At 34.2% G+C, this 25,513-nt stretch overlaps 1 long non-coding RNA gene across 1 annotated transcript; it reads left to right on the top strand.

Annotated features, from left to right (window-relative positions):
* The first annotated feature begins 23,625 nt into the window (after window positions 1–23,625).
* LOC149559621 (uncharacterized) lies at window positions 23,626–24,044 on the top strand. Its single transcript, XR_016363296.1, has 2 exons — window positions 23,626–23,741; window positions 23,845–24,044. It is a non-coding gene; the product is annotated as an uncharacterized LOC149559621 (long non-coding RNA).
* Window positions 24,045–25,513: the final 1,469 nt, after the last annotated feature.

The following is a 25,513-nucleotide window of genomic DNA, read 5'->3' on the forward strand; positions in this document are numbered from 1 at the left end:
CAATCTGCAAATTTGTTCAAATTTTCTCTTAGGCCAAAGTGGATGTTGTTCTATGTTTGTGTATTAAAATGGGAAGATTTAATTATAAATCCTTGCACAAATGGTTTTGTTGCGATTTCTTATTTCAAGAGTGCAGAGAATAACTAGCCAAATAAGAATTGCGGGTGGCGCTACTGGTTCATTGCCTCATGCTAAAGACAATTCTTCCTTTTAATCCAATTCCAAGAGAAAGGTCCATGTTTAGCTCTTAAAGATGCATCCACTTCTTAACATGAATAACATAAATAATCCATATGAAACTATCACCAATCATTTGAGCCTTTTTTCCCACATTTTAATCTGGATGTGCTCATGAATCTTATGCATACAGAGACCCATTTAAATCTAGTTGTGTTAATGAATCTTATGCAAAAGGAAAGCCATCAGGTAAGGAAGTCAAATTTCTATTGCTGATGGATTCACAATATCCAATGAACCTTAGTGGCTAAACAAAGGCTTCTAGTAGCATACTAGTGTCTGAAATTTTCCATTGCATTTAGTGCTTGCAAATTGTTAGTAGTTTTGCCAATGAAATGATTAACAGCCACTTTTGAGGATCCATTAAAAGCTGTGACTTGTATGTTTTTGAACAGAATCATCTCCAGCAGGTGGATTATATCCCTATTTAAGAGAAACCCAAGTTCATTGATGCATAGACAGGTTGCATGGAAAATAAACTTATGCATTCCCCAATGTTTTTTGATGTCCCATATTGGCAATTCTTTATCCATTTTAAAAGTCAAATTTCATTGCGCTAGGATATTTAAGTTCTCATGGGCTGTCTATTTTTTGAGATAACAAGTTACTATAACACCCCAGGTTAGCTTAGAGGTCCATATCATGTTCTTCTACTCTCAGATATAGAAGGCAAGATAAATAAGAGGGAAAAAAATAGCTTACTATGCACAGATGCTCTGTGTACTCCTTTGACATTGTTCTCTAAGCTTTTGTTTTACTAAACTATTTCTTTGTTGCATAAATTTTGAGTAATGCATTGGTGAGATGATGAGTGAAACTATGGTCTTTTTTCATTTTCTCTTCAAATCTGAACAAGCTCGTTCTAGCACAAAAGTATCATAATTCACTTCAATCTTTAGGTAGCTTTGTGTTCTGTTGATTTCCTGGTGAATATTTAGTTGCAGGACATTTTCATAAGTCCCTTCTGTAAAAAATTAGTGCTTTTAAGCTGTGTGAAAATGCTGTTTACTGAGCCTGTGTTTGAATTGAATTTAGAGCTGAGAACACATTAATAGTAGTTCAAACTGTAGATCTTATTTACCCAATTTGGGTAGATATGACACAAATCATTTGATAAATATGCCCAAAAGTGAGGCATTGAATATTGTTGGACTTTGATTATATCAAATTCCTTTCAGCCTACTCCCCAGCACTTCCCAATTAGTTGCAGACCGTCCTCCTTTACTCACTTCTGCTGCCAAAAAAAAATGTAAGCCCGTGCAGAAAAAAGGCACGGCCGCCACCAGATTTTCCATCTCGTCTGTAACACCAGGCAGACATGATACCTACATGGTCTCTTCTTCCAAAATGTAGAAGAATTGAAGAAATTATTATTATTTTCATATTTTTACTTAAAAGAAAATAAATTTGTCTGTTTGCATTGAATCAAAAATTATTACTTCAAATAATGGCAAACGTTTAATTTATTATTGATATTATTTTGACAATAAAATATATGGAGATACTTGACAATTGTGAAATTATAGTCTTTGTAACTATACTCACTACTAGTATGTAGTGTCTTTTAGCCTATATCAGCATTTCCTTTTCCATATTGACAAGTTTTGTGTCTGCTGAAAATTCTGATGAAGATCATAGCATCTTCTTCAATAGGGAATGAATTTATCATAAGGCAGTTGTGCATCTATGTAATCTTGGATATGTAACTACAACCCCAAATAAATCAATCAAGATAATTAGAGGTATCATCTTCATACTTTGTTCTTATAATTTATTAACAGTTTAGTTTTCATAAATTAGTGGCGTATATTATAACACAACTAATGTCACCTTAGCTTGGCAACATCAACTTTTGACCTGGTCTAGGCATTGTCATATTGTGCTATAAATAATTAATTTTCTGTTGCAAAACTTTGTCCAGCAGAGTGGGCCAATGATATAAGCACACAATTTACTTTTAAGTGCTGAAGCTTGTGTTATTATTAATTAGTCATGGGATAAATATTGAACAATTTTCAAACATTTCAGCTTATTTTGATTTTTCCACAACACACCTGATTCATATATGCTTACCCATATATTTCCTTTCTCCCATTTGTCTCTTTTAAAGTATCTATCTCCCATTTGTCTGTTTTTAAGTATCTGTAAGACATATGAAAGGCTTTATGTTCCGGTGGCTACTTGTGCTTAACGGCTCATCTTGGGACACTTCATCTTGATGAGAGTAAGTAGTGGGTTTTTCCTTTGACTAGGTGGGTCTTCTCACAATAAGCTTGTGTGTTTTCTTTTTTAATGCAAGATTGCTATATCATTTTTATTGTCTACAATTTTCATGGTCAAAAACACATTTTATATTTAGGAGTTGTTATCTTGAGAGAAAGATAGATTTAAAAGTCCAAATTATTTCAAAATGATCATAACTTATGTCCTTATGGAATGACTATGACATCATTTTCATGTATATCGATATAGTTGGTGCCTGCATACAGTTTTTGAGCTCTTTCTACGTCTGAACGATCTGACAGTCTTTGTCCTGTTGAACATACATTTTACATAACAGGTACGTACACATTTCTCTTTTTCATAAGAAAAGTCATTTCCCCAGTTTTCGCTATTAACATTCCTCATTTGTGTTAATCCCAAGTACAATGTATGTTTAAACCTTGAACCCTTAATTAAAGCGCTCACTCTACTTATAAATTCTTAATGGATTACCAAAAAAGAAGACAGATTAATAGATTTATCACTATGGTTTGACACACTCTTTTCCTTGATTATGATTAAAGAAGAAAAATATTTAGTCTCATTGATTCACATGACAACTACTGGTTTTCTTACTTATAATCATGAAAATAGCAATAAATATGTCACTTTTGTTTTACATTTAAAGTCAGGTTTGATGTTTCTTACAAGCTAAAGGCATCCTCTTTCAATATATGTTTTAAAAACAAATGTTTCAACATAGGTTTCAAAATAAATGCTTCATTTTAGTACATGAAATTATATGGTGGACAATGTCAAGGTTTGGAGCCACTTAACTTGTTATACATCAGCAATCATTTTTTCTTTCGATAGGTAAATAGTCGAAGCCTAGGTTATTTATTATTATTATTGATGTAAATTATTATTTTGAGGCACGACTAGATTCAGATCAAAGACCTCTCCGCCGAAAGGCTCACAATTTACCAATGTGTTGTCCGCTCTTGCCTATACCTCAGCAATCATTCATTTTGATTTAAGTACGTTAATTTAATTATGGATAATAGTATAAACTATTGTTCATATTATAGTCAGTATAAATATAAATATTAATATATAAATGGTTTAAATGATAATTTAATAACAATGTTATCTAATAATTTTAAAACTTTCAATACCATACAATTTCATTGATTCTTGATCCAATCAAAATTCTATACCTTGATATAATATATAAGTTTTGGTTGTAATTAATTTATTATATAACTAATATAAAGTTCGCAACATATTGATATGAATATTTCAATCAACTAATAATAACTAATTAAAAAAAAATTAACTTTACCTATGCTATTATTTTTAAATATTATTTAAATATTCTTAATATTCACTATAACATCATTAGACATAATAACATTTGTAAACTCAAATGCATGTATTAAAATTAAATTATTGAAAAAACAAGCGATAATCACAAAAGTTTTATTTGGTTTTCTTTTTACGAATATCTGAAGTCAATAAGTGTATAATTAAATTTTAAGGGCATATTCAACTGATTCTTTTCATTATATTTATTTATGCAATAACATAATAGTATTCTCACCATGGATGTTGATTTTTTTATTGATAAATTGATTTAATCAAATCTGATTATAACAATTTATTTTTAAAAAAATTTAAAAAAATATAATTCATAAATTTCAAACTTTCTACAGTATATTTTTTAATAATTTGAAATCAATATTTATTTATTACTTGAAATTTTAGATTTGAACTTGAAATATTGATAAATTTATACCATTATAAAAAAAATAAAAAAATATATTATCAATTATGAAAATTCAAATTAATTTATAATAATTTAATTATTAAATTAATACACGAATATAAGTGAGATACAGTTATAATCTAAAAATATCTATAATATATATTTTTAAATAATAATATAAATCAAATTATAATATATTGATAGAAATATTTGTCATAAACCTATAGCACTTCAAGAAGTTTCTGTTACTGATTCCTTCTAAGTGTATATACATATATTCATATACACATTTAGGGAAAATCTATAAATTATTTATTTTTCATACTTTAAAACATATATTCATATAACCATCGATGAATAGAGGGTGTTGTTTCTCCATATCTAACTTTGTTGTTTTGGTGTGGCGATCATTAACTATAAATTGAGGATTAATTAAATGTGTGCCAAGTGTGTTTGAGATCATTTCTCCCATCGTTAATACTTCACTGTGCGTAAGCCTTAGAACAATGGCAATGTTTGGGATTTTGCGTATGCCTTCCAGAATCGTCATTGTTATTGAAAATAACTCCAAGTCCTTGGTCAAAAAGGAATGTAAATACCTCTACTTTGCATAATAATAACATTTTTCTTCATTAATCGAATGTAATACACGGCCTTGGCCTATAGTATTTGGAATCGTTTTACGCAACCATTTCGAAGATCTCTGACATCATTGGCTGTCGCAATCAATACAAGCTTATTTGCTTCGGATTTTTGTCCCATTTTCAGCAACTAAAAATAAAATTTACCCCTGCCAAAAATATTTGGACCAATAGAAAATTAGAATTTAAATCAAATAAAAGACTTTTTAAATATTACGTGTTTCAACTTCAGATTAAGACACTCTATCTAACAAGAGGCATATGTGCCAGTTTTGACGTCCCAGTTGTACTGTCATGTTTTGCATAAAGACAGGATAGGCTACCACAAAACATAATCTTGAAGAATGTAAAAAATAAACCCATGACCTCGTCCTACAATTTTTGACGCATGCTTAAATATTGCACAACTGTAAACTAACAACAAATAAGAGTGTTGCCTTTCACAATGCTCATCCTGCTAACTTACATGGATTAAACCAACTTGGTTTGAAGAAACATTATCTTCATAAACACTTTTAGCCTCCATTATATTCGTCATTGTAGTCTGCTTATCGAAATTTAAGCACAGTATATGAACTAGTGTATTGCATGTAGTTATACAGATAAAGAAATGTTATCTTGCAATGTGAAATAGAAATCTTGGTTCATCACCCAAATAAAAACATGAACTATATAGAATTTAGTAATCCTTCTGTATTCTCAATCTTGTATGTTTTTAAATTTCTTAAAACTTGATCTTTTTATGGTACATAACCAGCATTGTCTCTCTTAATTCTTTCCTTTCCAATTGGACTTTATATATATTTAGTCGATAGTATTTAATAATGTTTTTCTTCTCTTACTGTTGTATGCATTTTAATTTCTAACAATTTTAGTCTTCCTGATACATAATTAGGCTTGTCTATTTTATCCTTGTTGGTACATACCAGTCTTGTTTCTCTTATTAGACTATTTCTAATTTGTTATCTTACAATCCTAGGCAAAGACAACTTAACTATTAAATTCAAATATTCTAAAATGTAATCATATTATTGCTTCTCAAAATATGTCTTTATATTTTTATGCATTCTACTGTTTTTAGATTATTAAGTAATTACGACAATCTCTAAAAACTATGAAAAATAAAAAATTCCTCTAATGCTCTTACATTCTTTACTACTTTATCTTAGATATCTAACCCTTATTTATTAACTAAATTGTTTGAATATTTTCTAATATACTTCATCTTCGACCCTTGTACTACTTTGTCTGAATTTATGAAACTTAAGTCCAAACTAAGCCAAAAGCATTGAGCAATAGGCTCTTGTTGTAATCTCAAACAAGCCATGGAAAATGGGAAGCAACTCACTTTCCGCAAATCTCCTCTAATTCTATTTTGTACTGAGTTAACTTTAGCACTATATTTGTTATTTATGCAATCACTTAAGACCCTTTGGCAAATAACTACACCATATGATACATACAGTTGGCTCATCTCTGAATTTTTAACAAGTAAAAATGTAGTTCCTCCTTTATTGTACACTTACGATTCCAAATCCTCCCCTGTACAGAGGCTCAACAACAATAATGAATTCGCCACAATGTTTTGCCATTACCATATTGATATATGGAGTCTCATCGAGTATCATTCCAATGTTCCCATTTCTACATAGTTAAATCTCATCCTCTGACATGAGTTGAGTATAAATAGACACATTATGCTATTACACTTTTACTGTTGAGATAATGGGTGTTGCACACATTGCATAATATTGTTATATTTTATTATTTTATTTTATTATGTAATGTTGCATCTAGATGAACGTGCAACATGTAAAGATTCCCATGGAATATTCTTGATGAGTTGTATTGTAACATTGTAAAAATATTTTATGTAATTATTTAATATTGGGGAAAAGAATTAAATGCCCAATATTAAATGTGGGGTCAGTGGATTAGGTAGCACATGGTTTTAGCACATGGTTTATGTAATACCACTTGGTGGTTTTGTGGGACTTGCTACTATATAAGCAGCCACAAGGGTAGTTGTTGTATAGAGAGTGAGAGTGACAAGGAGAAGACAAAAGGCAAGAGTTGAGCGGGACAAGGCTTGACAGGTTAGCCAAGGGAGCATTTGTGAAGGTTGAAAGCATGGCATGGGATGTGTGGATTCATGCTTGTTCACATAGTTTGCTCGGTTGTGGCTATGGCCATGAAGGCTTCCATGGTTGTATGGCAATGGCATTTTTTGCTGAATAATACATGATGATGGATGCTTTTGGAGGCTGGGTTTTTCCCTCAATGAGGGTTTCCCAGGGTATATCTTGTGTCACATTTTGTGGGTATGTTGTCTATTCTCTTGCATGTGGATTTTAATTCCGTGTTCATTTTAGATCTATTATGGGTTACATGGAAACGGTTATATTATTTGTTGCCAAATTTCCTTACAAGTGGTATCAGAGCTATGGTTTTATTATTTGTAACCCTAGATTGAATCCATGGGAATGCATGAGAGGATAAAAGAAAAGGGCAAGATATATGAATGATTTATTGCAGATCAGAGAGTTTTGGGTTTGCTATTATGATGGGATGTTAAAAGATTTAGGCATGTGAAATTTTTGGGACAAAAGGATTTTTTCGGATGTTTCATTTAAATGAGGGTTTTGGGGGGTAGCTTGCAGAAATGACCTCCTAGGTAAAAACAGACCTCACCATTGGATCCGGGTCAACATTTCCATAAATTTTGATATATAATATGCCCTAGTTTGGCCATGTTTAGAGGAAATGAAAGAGTTTTTTGGTTTCAGCCCATGATGGCCGTCAAATTTAATCCCGTCGGAATTTTCGTCACTGAAAAAAATAAAAAATGAAAAATCGTACTGAAAATGGTAAAAAGACTGTCTTAGTAAAACGGCCATAACTTTCTCTCAGAATATCAGATTTCAGAGTTCTTACAGGCATTGGAAAGCTAATTCAGAGCACTACAACATGGTGTAGGTTTGGTTCTGTGATTTTGAAATTTTGTCAAGTTTTAAGAGCCCTAAAGTTAGATGTTGTTTATTTTAGGCACGGATTAGGGCATAACTTGGGCATATGGAGTCGGATTTTGGACTTCGAGTAGTCAATGGAAAGCTCTTGGAGAGCTCTACACATTGGTTTAGATTTGGTGTAGGTTTGGAATGATTTATTTGTTGATATATTGATCTGAACAGTTTATAAGTATGTTTTGACTATGGTAACATTGTGAGTTTATGGCATTGGAGATTTAAGTTTTGATGTCATTGTATACTCAGTTCATATTTCAGATTGGTCTCATGATGATATAGCTATCAGTGTTTGGTTTGGATATGCATGATGACTTGTTGGGTCTACAAGTTGTGCAGTGTTGTAAGCGGTCTATACTTACAGGTTGCATTTATGGCTTGGTTATGGGTTGTCTTTGCCCATTGATCTTTCATTATTGATGCATATCCAGATTTATTGCTTGGATTTGGGTTGTCTATGCCCTAAGTCACATGATTTTATCTTCATGTAGAAGGGATGAGATGTTGTTACCAGGTACAGTCATGGTGGAGGATTGTGGTTGACTATTTTATGCTGACAGGTTGGACATATTGAGAGCCAGATGCTCGGTTCATGGATGTGATCATGGTGCCATGTATTTTGGCATGACATGATTGGTTATACAAGTACATCCTTGATGTTTATTAGCTTAGATTTTTTATTTGGTTATGGTGGTATATCTTCTTGGTAGAGGATCATGGTTATTTGGTTTCTTTTGAGGAGCTCATGATGTGCACTTTGATTTCTTTGATGGTTTGATGCCTTGGTTGATTCTCATGGTTAGAGGATGAGTTTTTCATCATGATGTCATGGATAGCTTGGATACACAGTTTAGTGGGAGCTTGTGATAGTGATGAGGTGACAGTGCAGGATTAGTTCCTGGTTATGGATTTTATGATGCCATAGGTGACTTGGTACCACAGTTGAGTGGGAGTTGTTGGCATTGATATATTTATTGAGTGTTTGCAGATGTTGGAGGTTTGTCTTAGATCCTGTTGCTGCAGAAGCGTCTTTGACATTTGCATGGTGCACTTGTTATCTTCATGGTGTTTGAAGATGGTTAGATCTTGAGGACTCATGGAGTTCTTGGTTATCTTCATGGTATGTGGAGATGGTTCTTCCTGGTATGTGGAGATGGTTTTCTTCATGGTGTGTGGAGATGGTTGCATCTTGAGGACTCACAGGTTTCTTGGCAAAGGTGTGGTTTATGCTTTTATTTGGCATGTTATCCTTGGTGTGAGGATGGTTTCATTATTATGTCATGGTATACTCTTGATACGCGTTTAGAGTTGTGACAAGTTATGGTGTGTTCATGTAGAGCATGTTATCTCTATAGTTGAGATGGTAAGATCATGTTGTCATGTTTATGTTCCTGAGGCCATGGTTGGAACTTTGACATTGATCTTGGTTTAGTTTCTTGGTATTGAGTACACTGATCATAAGCTGGATACTTCATGATATTGCTATGTTGCATTTGGAGTTGGCATGGATTGATTGGTTACAGGTGCTCATGGATACTTAGAGACAGTGGTGATGTTGGTTTCTCTTGGATTAGAGAAGTATTTGTTGGGACGGTTGATGGTTTCAGCAGGAAGTCCGAGGGGCAGTCACCTGATATGGACTTGAGAGAAGATTGTTCTTAGATGAGTCTTGGTTGGAGACTTGGGTATCTTGATGAGCATTCTCATTCCCCACTCTTGGTCTACTCGGCGGTTTGCTACTTGAGAGGTATAACCCATTGTTTCTCTCAGTTGCATTATATTTATGCTTGTCTTTCATGGATATGGATCTTGAACTATTGTACATGAGTTAGTTCTGGTGGGTTCATTTGAGAGATGGTTTAGCATTGGTTATCTCCATGTGCATATGTTGTTATGCTGGTTGAGTTTGGGAGATGGTTTTATATTGGGCATATTCTTTGGATTAGGAATGGTTATTCCTTGGTTTAAGAATGGTTTTATGAGTTTGATCTTCTTGTGAGAGGCTTACATCCATGATTAGTTATATGGTATGGTTTGGGTGTTGTTGAGGCTTCTTGTTGGGGTTTTATGGAGGAGATCATACTTGCACAGTTTACATCTAGAGGTGTGTGTAGAAGGACATGATACAGGTTATGATTTGCATGGTTTCTCTAGTCTTGGTTATCTTATTGTATGTTCAGTTTTTGCCTACATTAGATTTGAGATTGGTTGGAGATTGTGATCACTGGTTTGTGCTCATGTATGTCATGTGAGATATGACATAGTTATTTCTTTATCTCTTTCCTTTGTTGGTTGTGGAGAATTTGGGAGACTATTGGAGACTTGTTATGAGAGTTGTTCTCGCAGGATATCAGTTTATGTATTGTTGATGTCCTTGATACTACATGGATTCACTTCTTTGAGATGTGTTGAGTGGATTGGTTATAGATTTGACATTATCTTTTGCAATGGGAGCTTCTTGGTATATATGTGGCAGGTATTGCTCTTGAGGCTTGTGATTTCAGGTTGTAGATTGGATATGTCGGTGATATAAGATTCACTTGTTATACCTTTGAGGTATGGATAGTTGGATGGGTTTGGCACTTTGTTGTGGATGCTATTTCAGCTATGGATATTTTGACAACTACAGATACATGTGATTACCTTTGGATCAGGTTATTTGTGCTTGAAATTTTAGTTGGTACAGGATTTTATGATCTTCTAATGTGACAGGTTGGGTGGCTTTCTCTTTGGATGGCTTCTGTGTATGTCCAGTGGTAGTGGCATAATAGGAGATGAGATCATTCATGTTTGAGATGCTGGATACTTTGATTTTGTTGCAGGTACCAGGATGGAGCACTTGGTGTATTTTGATCCATGATGGTGGATGTGCTGAGAGGGATTGTTCCCTTGTTCATTTATGTGGCTATGGATTGACCCTATGCAATGTATACAACAAGTGGGAGATTGTTGAGATAATGGGTGTTGCACACATTGCATAATATTGTTATATTTTATTATGTAATGTTGCATCTAGATGGACATGCAACATGTAAAGATTCCCATGGAATATTCTTGATGAGTTGTATTGTAACATTGTAAAAATATTTTATGTAATTATTTAATATTGGGGAAAAGAATTAAATGCCCAATATTAAATGTGGGGTCAGTGGGTTAGGTAGCACATGGTTTTAGCACATGGTTTATGTAATACCACTTGGTGGTTTTGTGGGACTTGCTACTATATAAGCAACCACAAGGGTAGTTGTTGTATAGAGAGTGAGAGTGACAAGGAGAAGACAAAAGGCAAGAGTTGAGCGGGACAAGGCTTGACAGGTTAGCCAAGGGAGCATTTGTGAAGGTTGAAAGCATGGCATGGGATGTGTGGATTCATGCTTGTTCACATAGTTTGCTCGGTTGTGGCTATGGCCATGAAGGCTTCCATGGTTGTATGGCAATGACATTTTTTGCTGAATAATACATGATGATGGATGCTTTTGGAGGCTGGGTTTTTCCCTCAATGAGGGTTTCCCAGGGTATATCTTGTGTCACATTTTGTGGGTATGTTGTCTATTCTCTTGCATGTGGATTTTAATTTCGTGTTAATTTTAGATCTATTATGGGTTATGTGGAAACGGTTATATTATTTGTTGCCAAGTTTCCTTACATTTACTAGATCGGCAACAAAAGTATGGTCCTCATCCTTTACAGATGTGCTAGAGAAGAAGTACTCTCTCATAAATTGTATTCATCACTGCATTGAAAAACTAATTATGGTCATGCAAGACCATTAAAATTAAAAGATAGGTCGGCAGTAAACTCTATAGGCTTACTAACAACAAATAAGTAGATCTTGAAGAGGTTATTGGGAAAAATAGTAGCTTAGACTGTTAAATAAGATAGTTTGTAAGCAATAAATATAGACATTAAATAATATTCTATGTTCTTATGGATTTCTCTAGTTTATCATCCAGTCAAATCAACAAACTTCAACAAAGGATTAGTCCTCTTAATATTAGAAGCTATATTTTCTCTTGTCAGGCTCCAACATTGGACTTTTATATGGCATAGCATTTTGCATTAGGCATCGATTTTTCATCCCATGTTTGCATATTTGGCATTGGCAATGCTCACTTCATACCAATTGTATACGACAACTGAATTTAGTTGTTCCTATTTCTTCAATAACCATGTATGATGTCATTTGCTACTAGTCTTGTACTTGATCTGCTTCCTCGTACTCTCCCTACTAAGATTTAGATATATGTTCATGTGCATAATAGATTTAAAGTCTACATGTTTCATACTAATTTCAATTATAGGTTCCATTTCATTTACCGACCATGAATCTACAACCATTTTTTGGCGCAAAAAAACCTAATGCGTTGTTTAGATTTTACAACAATTTGTGTCTCGTTCCATCCTTCCATATAAGAATAATCCATCTATAATATAATTATCATACGACTTGTTGAATTCAGCTAGCTTAGCTTCTTCATATGCATGGATTTCAACTAAGTCCCTCTTCTCAAGTTTGTCTTTTCATGGGTGAGCAAGGCTCGTCGTGCCTTGGCTTTAATGCATCAGGATCTTTGTCAGAGCATGAATTTGTATGAATATTTCTCATGCATAGCTAAGCACGTTGTCTTTCCAATGTTAGAGTCGACAACATGTCTTTCCCGTTGTCTTGCAGGAAGTTGGCTCTACGGGATATCTCTTTCATCTACTTATCTTCAACTTGCAATAGCTTCGTCTGTTTTTGATTCCTCAAATGATGAATATAGTTTCAGCTATGCCAACTACATCAGGCCAAGCATTAGCAAATCCAACAATACCAGACAGATACAAATCAAGTAACATAATTCAAGATATATCAATTGACGATGCTCTTGATGCTATGCATTGCTTTCAAATTAGTCCATTTAACTTCAACATTGGTGACTATTTATTTGATACAATACAAGTTTTGCTTCATTGTTGATATACATGTATTGAACTTCGTAATGGACTTGTCGATTATTTCTTGCACTCCTTGGACCATGGTTCTGATGTAGCGTCAACCTCTTTTTTGCATGAATTTCACCCTTCGTTGCTTTATGATTTACATAAAGTAGCTGACCTAGCCACATACTTGCACAGAATGCGCCTCTCGGCCACTGAAACCAACTCACTGGGTGAATCAGGCCTTTGGGGTGACACATTTTGTATCCATTGGTTGTCTCTTTGGCTGGACACACCCATATGCATTTGGTCATTGACACGAAAAAAAGCTTACCTCCATTTCAACAAAGATGCACCACATCCTACAATATCAATTCTTTTCTATGATATGAATCCATTGGCTGAGCACTATGAACCTATCTTTTCGAGAGTAACTACATACAACAGAATACAAACTATGGAACAACAAATGTCGCTTCTATCGTCTCCCAGAGAAAATATTTCAAACATAATGGATGAAGAGTTAGCTCACATTGGTCTGAAACAGTCCACTGCATTTACTTCTACATATGGTGAAAGTTTGTTTGCAACTGTAGCCAACTTGGTTGACAACCGATTCGATGCAATTGCCTTGCGATTGTTCATGGCCCAATCGTTGGCCAATGCATTGAAAGTAAAAGACAAATTTGCATTGTGTTGCTTTCATATGGACAACCAGTTTCCTATCTCAGATGATGAATTACTCTTCCAAGCACGTAGACTAGTTGGAAAGATTGGCCTAGAATTTGCCAGGAGCAACTTGCAAGGTTCTGCAACATGTCTCCATTGGCTGTCACACATCTTCAATATTGTCATAAACATATGGCATCCAAATCTGTTATCGAAAGTGCACATCTACTGCAATTGTATTCAATCAGGAACATCCATTGACTTGCTATGTTTTGAGAATACCATAGGTCATTGCCACTATGAACCACTTGAACCAAAGGAACAACTATTGAATCAGACCAAAATAACTGAACATACTATCTCACAAGATAAAGAAATGTCAACAAAAACAAGTAAAAGGAAATTGTGTCCTGTAAACATCGTAAGCACTCCAGCTACTACAACTGCATCTAGAAAGAATGCTAAAATTCATTTTTCACTTAGACGCTTAAAGAGAACAATCCGCAGTCGACATCAACCATCAACAAACATGGACAACAATCAACCACCTGACACTAACAATATGACGAAAGAAGCAGCAATAGCTACAACTTGCAAGGCAAAATATGTCTTTCGCAAGCCGCGCACACAAGACATCCGGCTATAAGCTATCCATATCAAACTAAACCAAATGAAACACAGGAAAAATCGATACAACAATACCTGCACGTAATCAACGATACACCGACTCAAGCATGCACAATTTGCGAGATGTTGTGCTTCAACAAAGACATCCACAAAGTCACTAAGGCATTTGTCAATGCTTTTACTATGCTCCCTCTTCAACCAACGACAAAGATCATTGCACTAGGCAATCTCATTTGTAGACGTTGTGTAGATGCTACTGTAAATGGAAATATCCCTGATCATGTTGCTCCATGGAACATAAGCCAGAATAAACAAAATGTTGTAGTACAAACCTTGACTAGTCTAGAAGAAACGCTTGTCTCCTTGCGCATTGCTTTTGCACAGATAAGACAATTGGGATACAAAAGAGCACAGTATGGCTTGAATGGTACAATAATCAATGTTCCTATAGATTTTGATAAAGTGCAACATGCATTGCCTAGAGACATTGATGAGAAAAACACTATTGCAATTAGACTAAAATGCAAGTTACAATATGAAAATGCATATGCACAAGGAAATGTGAGGACCTACATATGTCATGAATGCTTTGATGATCTTGTCCAAGACACCATTGTATATAAAGGAAAAAATCTCTATCAATAAAGATTCGCAACTTCTATTCGCAAATAAGAAGATGCAGGAACTAACAAATGACAAGATAGATGACGAAATAGATGACAATGAACCTGAACCTGAAGATGAAGATGATCTTGAACGTGAATCACTTATACATTGGTTTAACGAACTGCATTCAATCAATGACCTTCATACAACTATTGTTGAAATTGCACCAACAGAAGGCTTCAAACCTCTTGGCATTTTCCAAGACACTTATTCAGAAGAAATGAACTTCCCAACACTGTTCTTTGGATTTCCACGAGCTCAATAAATCACAAAAAAATTCACCTACCAAAAAATTGCTAAGTGGGAGCTTATGCATAAAGACAATGAATTTTCAACACATATAACAAACATTTTTTTCAAAGCTATCAAAATAATAATTCAACAGATATCGTCAATAGCATGGGTTTGTATAAGGAAGGCTGAATTAAAAGGTAAAAAACTATATGCAAGGGATGTGTGTAACCGTTCAAACCTAGAAAACATTTCGAGATCTCCAATAGGTTTTAGATCTCTTAAAAGTATTTGTACATCTCTTGATTATTTACACGATACACAGAAAAATATTTTTGCCATGATTCGACAACTTGGCCCTCTAACCTTTTTCGTTACATTAACAAGTGTTGAACACTTTTGGTAGCCACTGTGCAATGCATTGCAACATATTTCAAACACCCAACATTGAAGCCAAAATGAATCTTTACAAGATAAAGACTTCGACTCCAAAATCAGCAAAAAACCAGTTATTTGTAGTCGCTATTTCAATCATAGGGTCAATGCATTTAGAAAAATGATGCTAAAAAATTATTCCTTTTTTGGAAAAATCTCCAATTTTTTCTTCGTCACTAAATTCTAGAACCGAGGCAATGAACATGTGCATTTTATGTTATGGATCAAAGATGCACATATCTCTGGCCATTGCAAAACCAATACCATAGAGGACTTCATTGATGAGTACATTTCATGTGACTCTACATTATTAGATCCAAACCTTATCAAAATGCAAACTCACCACCACACAAAAACATGCAAAAAGTATAGAGCATCCAGTTGTAGGTTCATCTTTCCCTTTCCTCCAATGAGATAAACAACAATATTAGAACCATTGTTAAATATTGATCCTGCAATTAAAGATAGAGCTAAAGCTTTTTTCAAAGAATTAGAAACCAAACATTATACAAAGGAAGTTACGTTTGACAATTTCCTTAATGAATTCCAATTTCAAGAGGCTGATTACATTGCCATTTTGCAAGCATCATTGTCTCGAAACACTGTCTTTTTAAAAAGACAACCAACCGATATGTGGATAAATTCATTTTCTCAAAAAGTCCCTGCACTATGGTATGCAAATACAGACACACAATTTATCTTGGATGCATATGCTGCTGCATCATATTGTAGCTCATACATGACAAAACAAGATAAAAGATTGTCGCGAGCATTCAACCAAATACGAAAACAATGCAACTATACTTATAATGAGAAGGCAAACTTCATTCGCAAATTAGGGAACGCATTGCTAAATTACCAACAAATGTCCAGCCGTCAAGCAGTTCATATTGCCTTGTCTTTACCATTACAAAGAAGCTTAAGGAGTACCATCTTCATCAACACGTCCCCACTAGAAACTCAGATTGTTATGCTCAAAAGTCTTAAGCTTTTAGCAAAGGAGAAAGATGACTCTAAAAATATCATGCATGCATCTGCATTAAACAAGTACATACAACGACCAACAGGCCTTGACCAAATGTCGCTTGCAGAGTATACAACTTTTTACCCAAACAACCTATCAAAGCCCAACAAAAGAAGAAGACCACACATCATACGTTATGTGCGCTATAATCCACATACTGATCGTGAAAATTGCTGTCGAGAAAAACTTATGCTATATGTCCCTTTCAGAAATAGTGAAAACTCGTTATTGGTTGGGCATCAATCATGGAGTTCTGCATTTGAAAAACACAAAATACAAATTGCTAGAAATGAAAAAATGTCCACCTTGCCGATAGATAACAAATGGGACATTGATGAAGCTTCAACACAAGCTATCGAAAACAATGACCTAATAGAAGACCTTGGCATTGACCGTGCACAAGAAAAAGACAAAAATGAATTTGAGAAGTATGACATCATATCTGACATGGAACATATAAAAGCCTCACAAACCATCGATGCCAATAGATGCTCACTTTTTTTAGAAATTCCACACCCATTCGTTCTTCCAAATGAAGAATACTTCAGCTTGCGAAGACAACTAAATGAAGAGCAACAGTTAATAGTAAAAGATGTTCTCATGAAAAAGAGACTAGCATTTGACAAACCATAATACTTGTTCTTGATAGGAGGTGCTAGTACTGGGAAAACATTTATAGCAAAAGTCCTTTTTCAAGCAATGATCTGGATCTATGATAAGGAACTAGACAGTGACCTATACAAGCCCAAAGGCATTATTGTTGCTTCAATAGGAAAAGTTGCATTTAATGCAAGTGGCATAATTGCACATTCTATTTTCCAGCTTCCATGTAACTCTTCAAAGATGTTTCCATTAGACTCAAACACTCTTGATAGCTTAAGCAAGAAATTAGATCAACTACAGGTCTTGCTCATTGATGAGGTGTCACTAATCGGTTCTCGAATGCTATATTATATTGATAGAAGACTTCGACAAATCAAACATACACCAACAAGAGCATTTGGAAATGTTAGCATCATATTTTGTGGTGATTTATATCAAGCACAACCCATTTGCAATTGTTGGATATTTGAACAACCAATAATAAACAGCGAAAAAATCCCATACACATTTTGGCTCAAAAATGTCTTGTTCTTTGAATTAACCACTGTAGTGAGACAAAGAAACAAACACTTCATATCTGTCCTCAATCGAGCAAGAACTGGCCAACAAAACGATGAAGACCTTGGCTACTTGAATATAACATGTTACAAAACAGCTCCTAATGATCCTAAATTACTGCACTTGTTCCATAGAAACTCGACCATTTTCGAACACAATAGACAAATGTTGGACTTCTTGCCTGGTACACTTTATGTCTTTGAAGTTGTTGATCAAACAGAGCCAAATGTTGATAATTTTCACTCCCAAGTTCAGAAAACATCATTGCTTGCTATAATATATCTAAAGCCAAGCATTCTAGTTGAGCTAATAGGTACTAATCTTGACACACAAGATGGACTCGTGAATGGTGTTGATGGAGTCTTCCAACTACATACAACAAATCTTGAAGACATTCTATGGATTCAATTCAATGATAGTACAATTGGCATATTGCGACGGAAGAAAATGCAAAGCTTATACACCAGTTCTATTTCACCTTCTTGGACCCCAATAATGAAAATAGTCAGAAAAATAAAAATTGCTAGTAAATTTATCACACGAAAACAATTCCCTCTTCAATTAGCATCTGCAAGAACTATTCATAGAGCTTAGGGCCTGACAATGGATGGACTTGCTTTTGATCCTCAAAAAGTATACCAACATGGCCTAACCTACACAACACTTTTGATGCACAAACTAGAACATCAAAATTTCAAAGTCTCACAAAAAGTTGACAAGGAAATGGAGTGACTTCGAATTGAAGCAGCATGGAAACTTCAACATAGCCTCTCTCTCGTACCAACACTGCATCTTATCATATGCTTGCTAAATACTCGTAGCCTTCCATTACATGTTGAGGAAATCATTCATGACCATGACTTAGTCAAAGCACATGTATTATGCCTGCAAGAAACAAGATACAAGACCAACACACACCTCCCTTTCTTATATGAAATATACAATTGCTATTCTTCTTTTTCTATTCATGGTTTATTGACTTGTTGTACAAAATCAAGCACAATACTCAATACAAGTTCTTTTGCAACAGGCTCTCTAGAATCAGTTACCATTGATATATTCCATAGCGGTCATACCATACGAATTACTAATGTCTATATTAGACCAGGTGCATGTATCACTGACATATCAAATCTAATGCAACATATCTTTACCTCATTGCCAACAATTTCAAAACATATCATTACAAGAGACTTCAACATTGACATGCTACATCCTAGTCAAAAACAAAAAAAGCTCGTCGAACTCATGCAACAATACAAATTCTCTTTAATAGTTGACAAAGCAACAACATTTGCAGGTACTTTACTAGACCACTTTTGGATAAGTAATATTACTCAAGAATCTACAAAATTCATTCTCCTAGATACATACTGGTCAGATCATTTTGCAATATCTCTACAACTCCATTTCTAAATTAGAAAGTCTTTGTCTTGGAAAATTATTTGTACACATCAGCTTAGATTCTCTACATATGCATTAGAACATTGTATTTAACACAACTTTGTTATTTCCTTTACAACCTTCCCTCTTACTATAACATTATACAAAGACATATAAGTTTTACATATCTTTTAATGCATAAGAATATTGACTAGTCTCATTCACATGACCTTTGTCAAAGTCACCTTCGTATTGCTCTTACATTTGAACAATGTCATAGTTTAATTCATGAACAATTGTTTGATGGATCCACCCAAAATCAACACACATGAAGCTGATAGCAACATTGCTACAAACGAGCTGCAAAAGCAGAGTTCAACTCTCACAAAAAGGTATGGCAATAATATACGCAAAATTACATACCTTTCCATGCACCCATTTAATTTATATACATATTTAGTTATTGTTAGATTAATGGTTTGTTGTCTTCTCGCCAATCTGTTAATGAATTTGTTTGGTCTTAAATAGATTCTTCCAATAAGCATTATGAATTTTCTACATTCTAAAATATATGTCTTTGAATCTTGGATATTATTCATAAAATTATCACACATAAAATTAATAAAATTATCATTCATGATTTTTTCTTGGATTACATAAAGAAAAAAAAGGAATTGTTTTGTGAAATTAGCTAATTGAATTTCATTACATTGCAAGAATTTGAAGATGCACTGATTTGTACCTTATTTTTCCTTTTTGACTTCGTTAAGGAGAACTAGGCAACATTATTTGACAAAAGAACAAGTGTTCAATTTATCGAAACTAAAATAATCATCAATTACATCTCTGTTTGTTAGGATTGGCAAAGATCTCATTTTGTATCATAAATAGTTAACAAAAAAGTTACATTTTAAAGTGAGTTTCCCAAAAAAAGACCATACAGGATCAATATATCATACTACCAAAATTGAAGAAAGTCATTAAATACATATTCAAGACTCTCCATCCTATACTATACATACTCAAATCACAATCCTGTCATTTCATCCTATTGCACAAGACATTTTCAGTTCCTCTTGTTACTATACTCATCCCTCTTCTCTATCCTATTCCATTCACTAGTAAAATGATTTCAAAGGCTTCATGACTTGACCTAATCACCTCCACTTTAAACTCCTTACCCTGGTTAACATGAATTGCTGTTGTATTCGCAAAGCCATGCTCTCTCAGAAAACTTTCCATTATCCTGCACATACTTTCACATTTCACAATTCCTCATGTTTCCATATCACCTCTTGGATTATCTAGGTGCTCTGAACTAGGCATTAATAGTCTTGGTGATTTCATAATTGAAGGTAATCTAATCAGTCAATAGGATTCAACTCCAAATATGATATCCCCATCACTTGAAGGAGAAACCTACTCCATGCTGACAAACATGTAGAAAAGTCTTAAGCCACACAAAGTTTATGGAGAAACCTTAGATATGTTACCCCTGTTGAAGTAGTTGAAGGCTTCCTACTATATTCATCCAAACCCAAAACTATTTATAATATCTTGATTGGCTCCTTTATCATCGTTGATCATCTCAATCTCAAATGCAACTTCAACGTTCCCACCATGAATGGACTAAAACTTTTCCACAACCTTTGCCATCGACCTGTTTAACCCAAAATTCAATGTTTCTTCTAGTAACTTCTTCTGTACAAATTACCCTTCTCTAAACTAAATGGTGACCCCTATCTTTCCCTTATTTGCCAGCAGCCTAAATATGTTACTCATGTATTTTTTAAATGTTTGTTTCCTAAGGAGATATGGAGTGTTTTTGGTTTTCATATGGATCAGAATCTATCTATTGCTGATGTTATTTATGATTATCCCTCTAATATCTCAAAACAACTTAACTCCCTTTGGTTTGTGAGATTTATCCTCTATTGCTTTAGCATATTTGATTATTAAGAAATGAGGATGTATTTAAAGATAGTCATAGGGTTCTTTCTAAGTCTCTATGGAGACTCATTTATTTTCGTATTTATTTACAAGTCACATTAACTTTTCAGGTTAAAGAGCATCAACTATACAAAATAGTCAAACATTGGACCAATGTTCTTAGGAAGGAAAACATACAATATGAGATAGAAAGCAACAAGCAATCAAAGTATGATTATGATTCTATAATGAACCAATTTCTACAAATTCTTGAGAAGAAGATGAAAAGCCTCCTTCTCCAATAGAGGCATTGATCAAACAACTATGGTGTGAGATAGAAATAATAGGGATATTGAACCTATGGTCCAACACAACACTATGAAAATAGCTTCAATAATAAACCCAACTAAATGAGTAAGTTATAAGTGGCCAAAGTTAATTTTTGTCATAGTTCAATATATTGGTTGTCGTAATTCAGTATGGCCTAGTATAGTTCTTTGTCCTTTTGGTATCTGATAAGCTCTCAATATCACAGTTTCTTGGCATATTACTGGAAAAGAAGACTGCAAAATATTGGAAATAAAAAATGCAGGACAAAGAATAAGAAAGAATTAGTTGATGTCTTTATATTTAAAATAATCCTTATTGCTTAAAGAGAAAGAAGGTGAAATCAACTTAGCCTATGCACCCTGAATTAGAATTTTCCTCATTAATTTGGAGATTGCTGATTATAGACAATTCTAATATAAATATCTCTATCAACATTTGTATTGCAACATCTACCTTCTGCAACATAATCAAATTCGTTTATGTTTTAACAATCAAATGAACTACTTTTCCCTTCTCAATTCTAGCTATATAATTTTCTAGGTTCTAACTAATGAAATCTTCAATTAAGCAAAGTTACTTACATTTTCAGAGGTATCTGATTAAAACTTTCTTTGCATCTCTCCATTTTTGGTAGTTAACTATAGACTTACTATCTGCATTCCCTAATCAGGACCACAATTACATCCATTCAATTGTAGTTAATTTTGATATCCTAATAAGTTAGTAACAAGTTTCAAGATCTGTTTTATCTTTGTCAAACTCACCATCGTACTGCTCTTATATATGAACAATGTCATTGTTTACTTCATGAACAGACATTTGATGGATCAAGCCAAAGTCAACACACATGAAGCTGATAGCAGCATTGCTACAAACAAACTGCAAAAACACACTTCAATTCCCACGAACAGGTATGTCAATAATATAGACAACATAACATACCTTTCCATGCATGCATTTAATTTATTTACATATGTAGTTATTGTCCTAACATTTCTTTACACATTTTATAGAACTTTATTCATATCCTCGTATGGACAGCAAAAGCTATTGGCACATCACAACGGATCTCATGATACAACCCTTGGGAAAAGGTATAAATAATTAGTCTCTTAGAAAACTATATTCTTAATTGCCATACCATTGAAGACTGTATAATAATAATCCCCTTCCTTCATAGACTCAGCCCAGAACAAAACAATGTCTCCACAATTGTAGATATCTGTGCAACGCAATCAGGTACTATCTTTGAAGGTGATGTCCTCGTCACTTATGGGCCTGCATATGCAAAGAATCCAACAAGCCCAACAAAGGCTCCTATAGTGCATGTTGATCTCGTCGATAGTGATGGTCACATGACCATAACAGTAAACATAACCAACCAATTAATCGACAGATTTATCGCAAAGCTCTTGCCTGGTGCAAGTGTTCACATAAAAGGTTTCTCTCTTAAGAGAAAGACACAGTATGAAAGAGGTGACGCAGACTATTGCATTCAGCTCACCGCACAAACATATGTCGAAACAATTGACAAAGTCTACATGCAGCAAAAATTGATGCCTGATACACGAATATGTTAGCTTATTCAATCACCTAATAACTACTCGATTGGCACGTTAGGTGTTATAGTCGCAGCTCACAAATAAACACCGAAGAAGTTCGAGCTCCACGTCAAGGATGGAGAATCTATATCAGACACATCCATTGTAATCTTCTTATTTCATTTGTACATCCATACTTGTTTTCTATCCTGCTCAATATACAGTTTCTTGCTCTGCTGATTGACACATTCATTTTTGTTGCAGGTTACCATTCCTGAATTCCATGCCCAAGCTTTCACAATAGTCAAACAAATCCTACATTCTACTACAACACCGCTCCTCCTCCTCAAGAATGTTGTATGTGGTGGCCCTAGAGGATCAAATAGCATTAAAACAACACCATCAACATATGTCGATAGCCTCAACGATGAAAGTACAATAAAGGCCTTACAGAACATACTCTCTTCTAGTATCCAAGTAACTAACGAAATCACTCCATCTCTCCAACACTACTGCAATAATATTCTACCTAAAACACACTTCTAGCTAATATTAGAATACTTGTTATTTTCCTAGGTCACCGGAACTCTTCGAGCAAAAAATGCTTATCTGCAGCCATACCAACTGCTGTGCACCAAATGCAACCAACCAACTTCTTTGATGCCATCGTCGCCCATTGTAACTATCCAGTGTATTCCATGTGGCCAAATGACAAACTTCGCCTATGCACCTTTCTTGCACTGCACCATAGAAACTGAAAATAACCTTGTTGAATGCACCATGACTGGGAAAATGCTTCAGGAACGCTTGCCACAGCTTGCAAACATACCCTTTGACACCTACAAAAAAAAAAAACTCTCTACAGTCGTGTACATGCTACGAACGTTTGAAATACAAGGGACTTTTTCTATTGCAATGAATGATAACATCATCTCCATCATAGGAGAAACCACCAGTGTAAGCAACAACTATTTCATCTTTCTATTCCTTTTGCTTTGTCAAATATTTATTTCCCTTCCATGCCTTCCGACTTAATAGGCCATTTTGCAATGTCTTGTAGGTCAGATAAAGCTAACAGACTGCAACCCACATTTTTTGTCACTAGAAAGCTTCAGCATACTCAACCACAGTGAATCCAGTTTTCACCTTCGACATATGCTGGAAGCAATATTTTATACACGATTCACTTATACTATAGTTTTTGTGACCTTTATAGTAATCCTTTGATGAACAATATCGAATAAATATATTTTGCAGATACTGTAGTAAAAGTCATTTTACCTAACTGAAAAATTTGTATGCTACATTCAAACATAGACAACTGACATACAGTCAAAAACATGCAACCTAAAATTTTGTTATTGAGAGAAAAACATTGTCTTCAGTACATTTTTATGTTTAAAGTGGAGATCTCTGCTATGTTTGTCTTCCGCTTTCCAATTTATGATTTGTTCATTATATTCCTTCTTATCCAATGCATAAGCAATTGAGTCAAAATTTGGTATAAAATGCATAGGCCATTGTTTACTTATTTGTTTAATTTCTGCTATTGATTTTCCATTTACTGGCATATTATTAATCTCGTACAATTATTTACTCTGCACATTTTCCTTCTACCCAAATTTGAATTTAATATGGAGTTGGACTAAATTGATTGCTCATCAGAAATCTCATGCAATAGTATCACTTATTGTCTCTATTTATGTAGCTTTTCTGATTTCCTGTTGATAGGGTTAGTAGCAATGCGACACCATCTCTTTCTATAAACAAAAATGTTGATCAAATTATTCAAGTTCTTTCCCTAGCTTCTGAACTCGAAGATTTGCTGCCTTCTCCTTGTACTCCTAAATTCTGATTTAGTGCTTATATATGTCCAATTTTCACTGGCACCACTACATCATATTGTACTGGATTTCATTGCATAAGTTGATGTTCTTTTATAATATTTAGAATTGAGAAAACTCATAACTTATAATTGATAAAGCTGGGCCATTTTTGCATTATTATTGGATTGCCTGGAGAATTCTAAATTTCACATAGGCAATGCATCAAATTGGAGGTCATAATCAGCCTGGATTAGCCTTTCGACTCTGCCATTGGAAATCTCATGCAATAGTATCACTTACTGTCTCTATTTGTGTACGTTTTCTAATTTTTTGTTGATAAGGTTAGGAGCAATGCAACACCATCTGTCTCTATAAACAAAAATGCTCATCAAATTATTCAAGTTCTTTCCCCAGCTTCTGAACTTGAAATTTTTCTGCCTTAGATACTCCTGAATTCTGATTTAGTGCTTATATATGCCCAATTTTCATCGCCAACACTACATCACATTGTATTTGATTTTATTGCATCAGTTGATGTTCTTTTATATTATTTTGAATTGAGAATAGTCAGAATTTATAATGGATAAAGCTGGGCCATTTTTGCATTGTTATTGGATTGCCACGTGAATTCTAAATTTCACATAAGCCATGGATCAAATTTGAGGTCATAATTAGCCTAGATTAGCATTTCGACTCTGCCACTGGAAAATACTATTGTGCGTTTACAATATTTCTCTATTTACTTGTTACTCCTATTTAGCTTATTGCTCTCCGATTTTCATGGCGGCTGCTGAGTCTGGTGCTCGTGCGTGGTGTTGGTATGCACAAGTCTCTTCTTTGTTGAGTTCGATTGGGATTGATATTGATCGTCTCTCCCCTTTTCAGTTTTCTTTGGATGCCCCT

Source organism: Cupressus sempervirens, chromosome 4 (assembly GCF_028749045.1).
Source record: "Cupressus sempervirens isolate cs-2001-9-10 chromosome 4, ASM2874904v1, whole genome shotgun sequence".
NCBI lineage: Eukaryota > Viridiplantae > Streptophyta > Pinopsida > Cupressales > Cupressaceae > Cupressus > Cupressus sempervirens.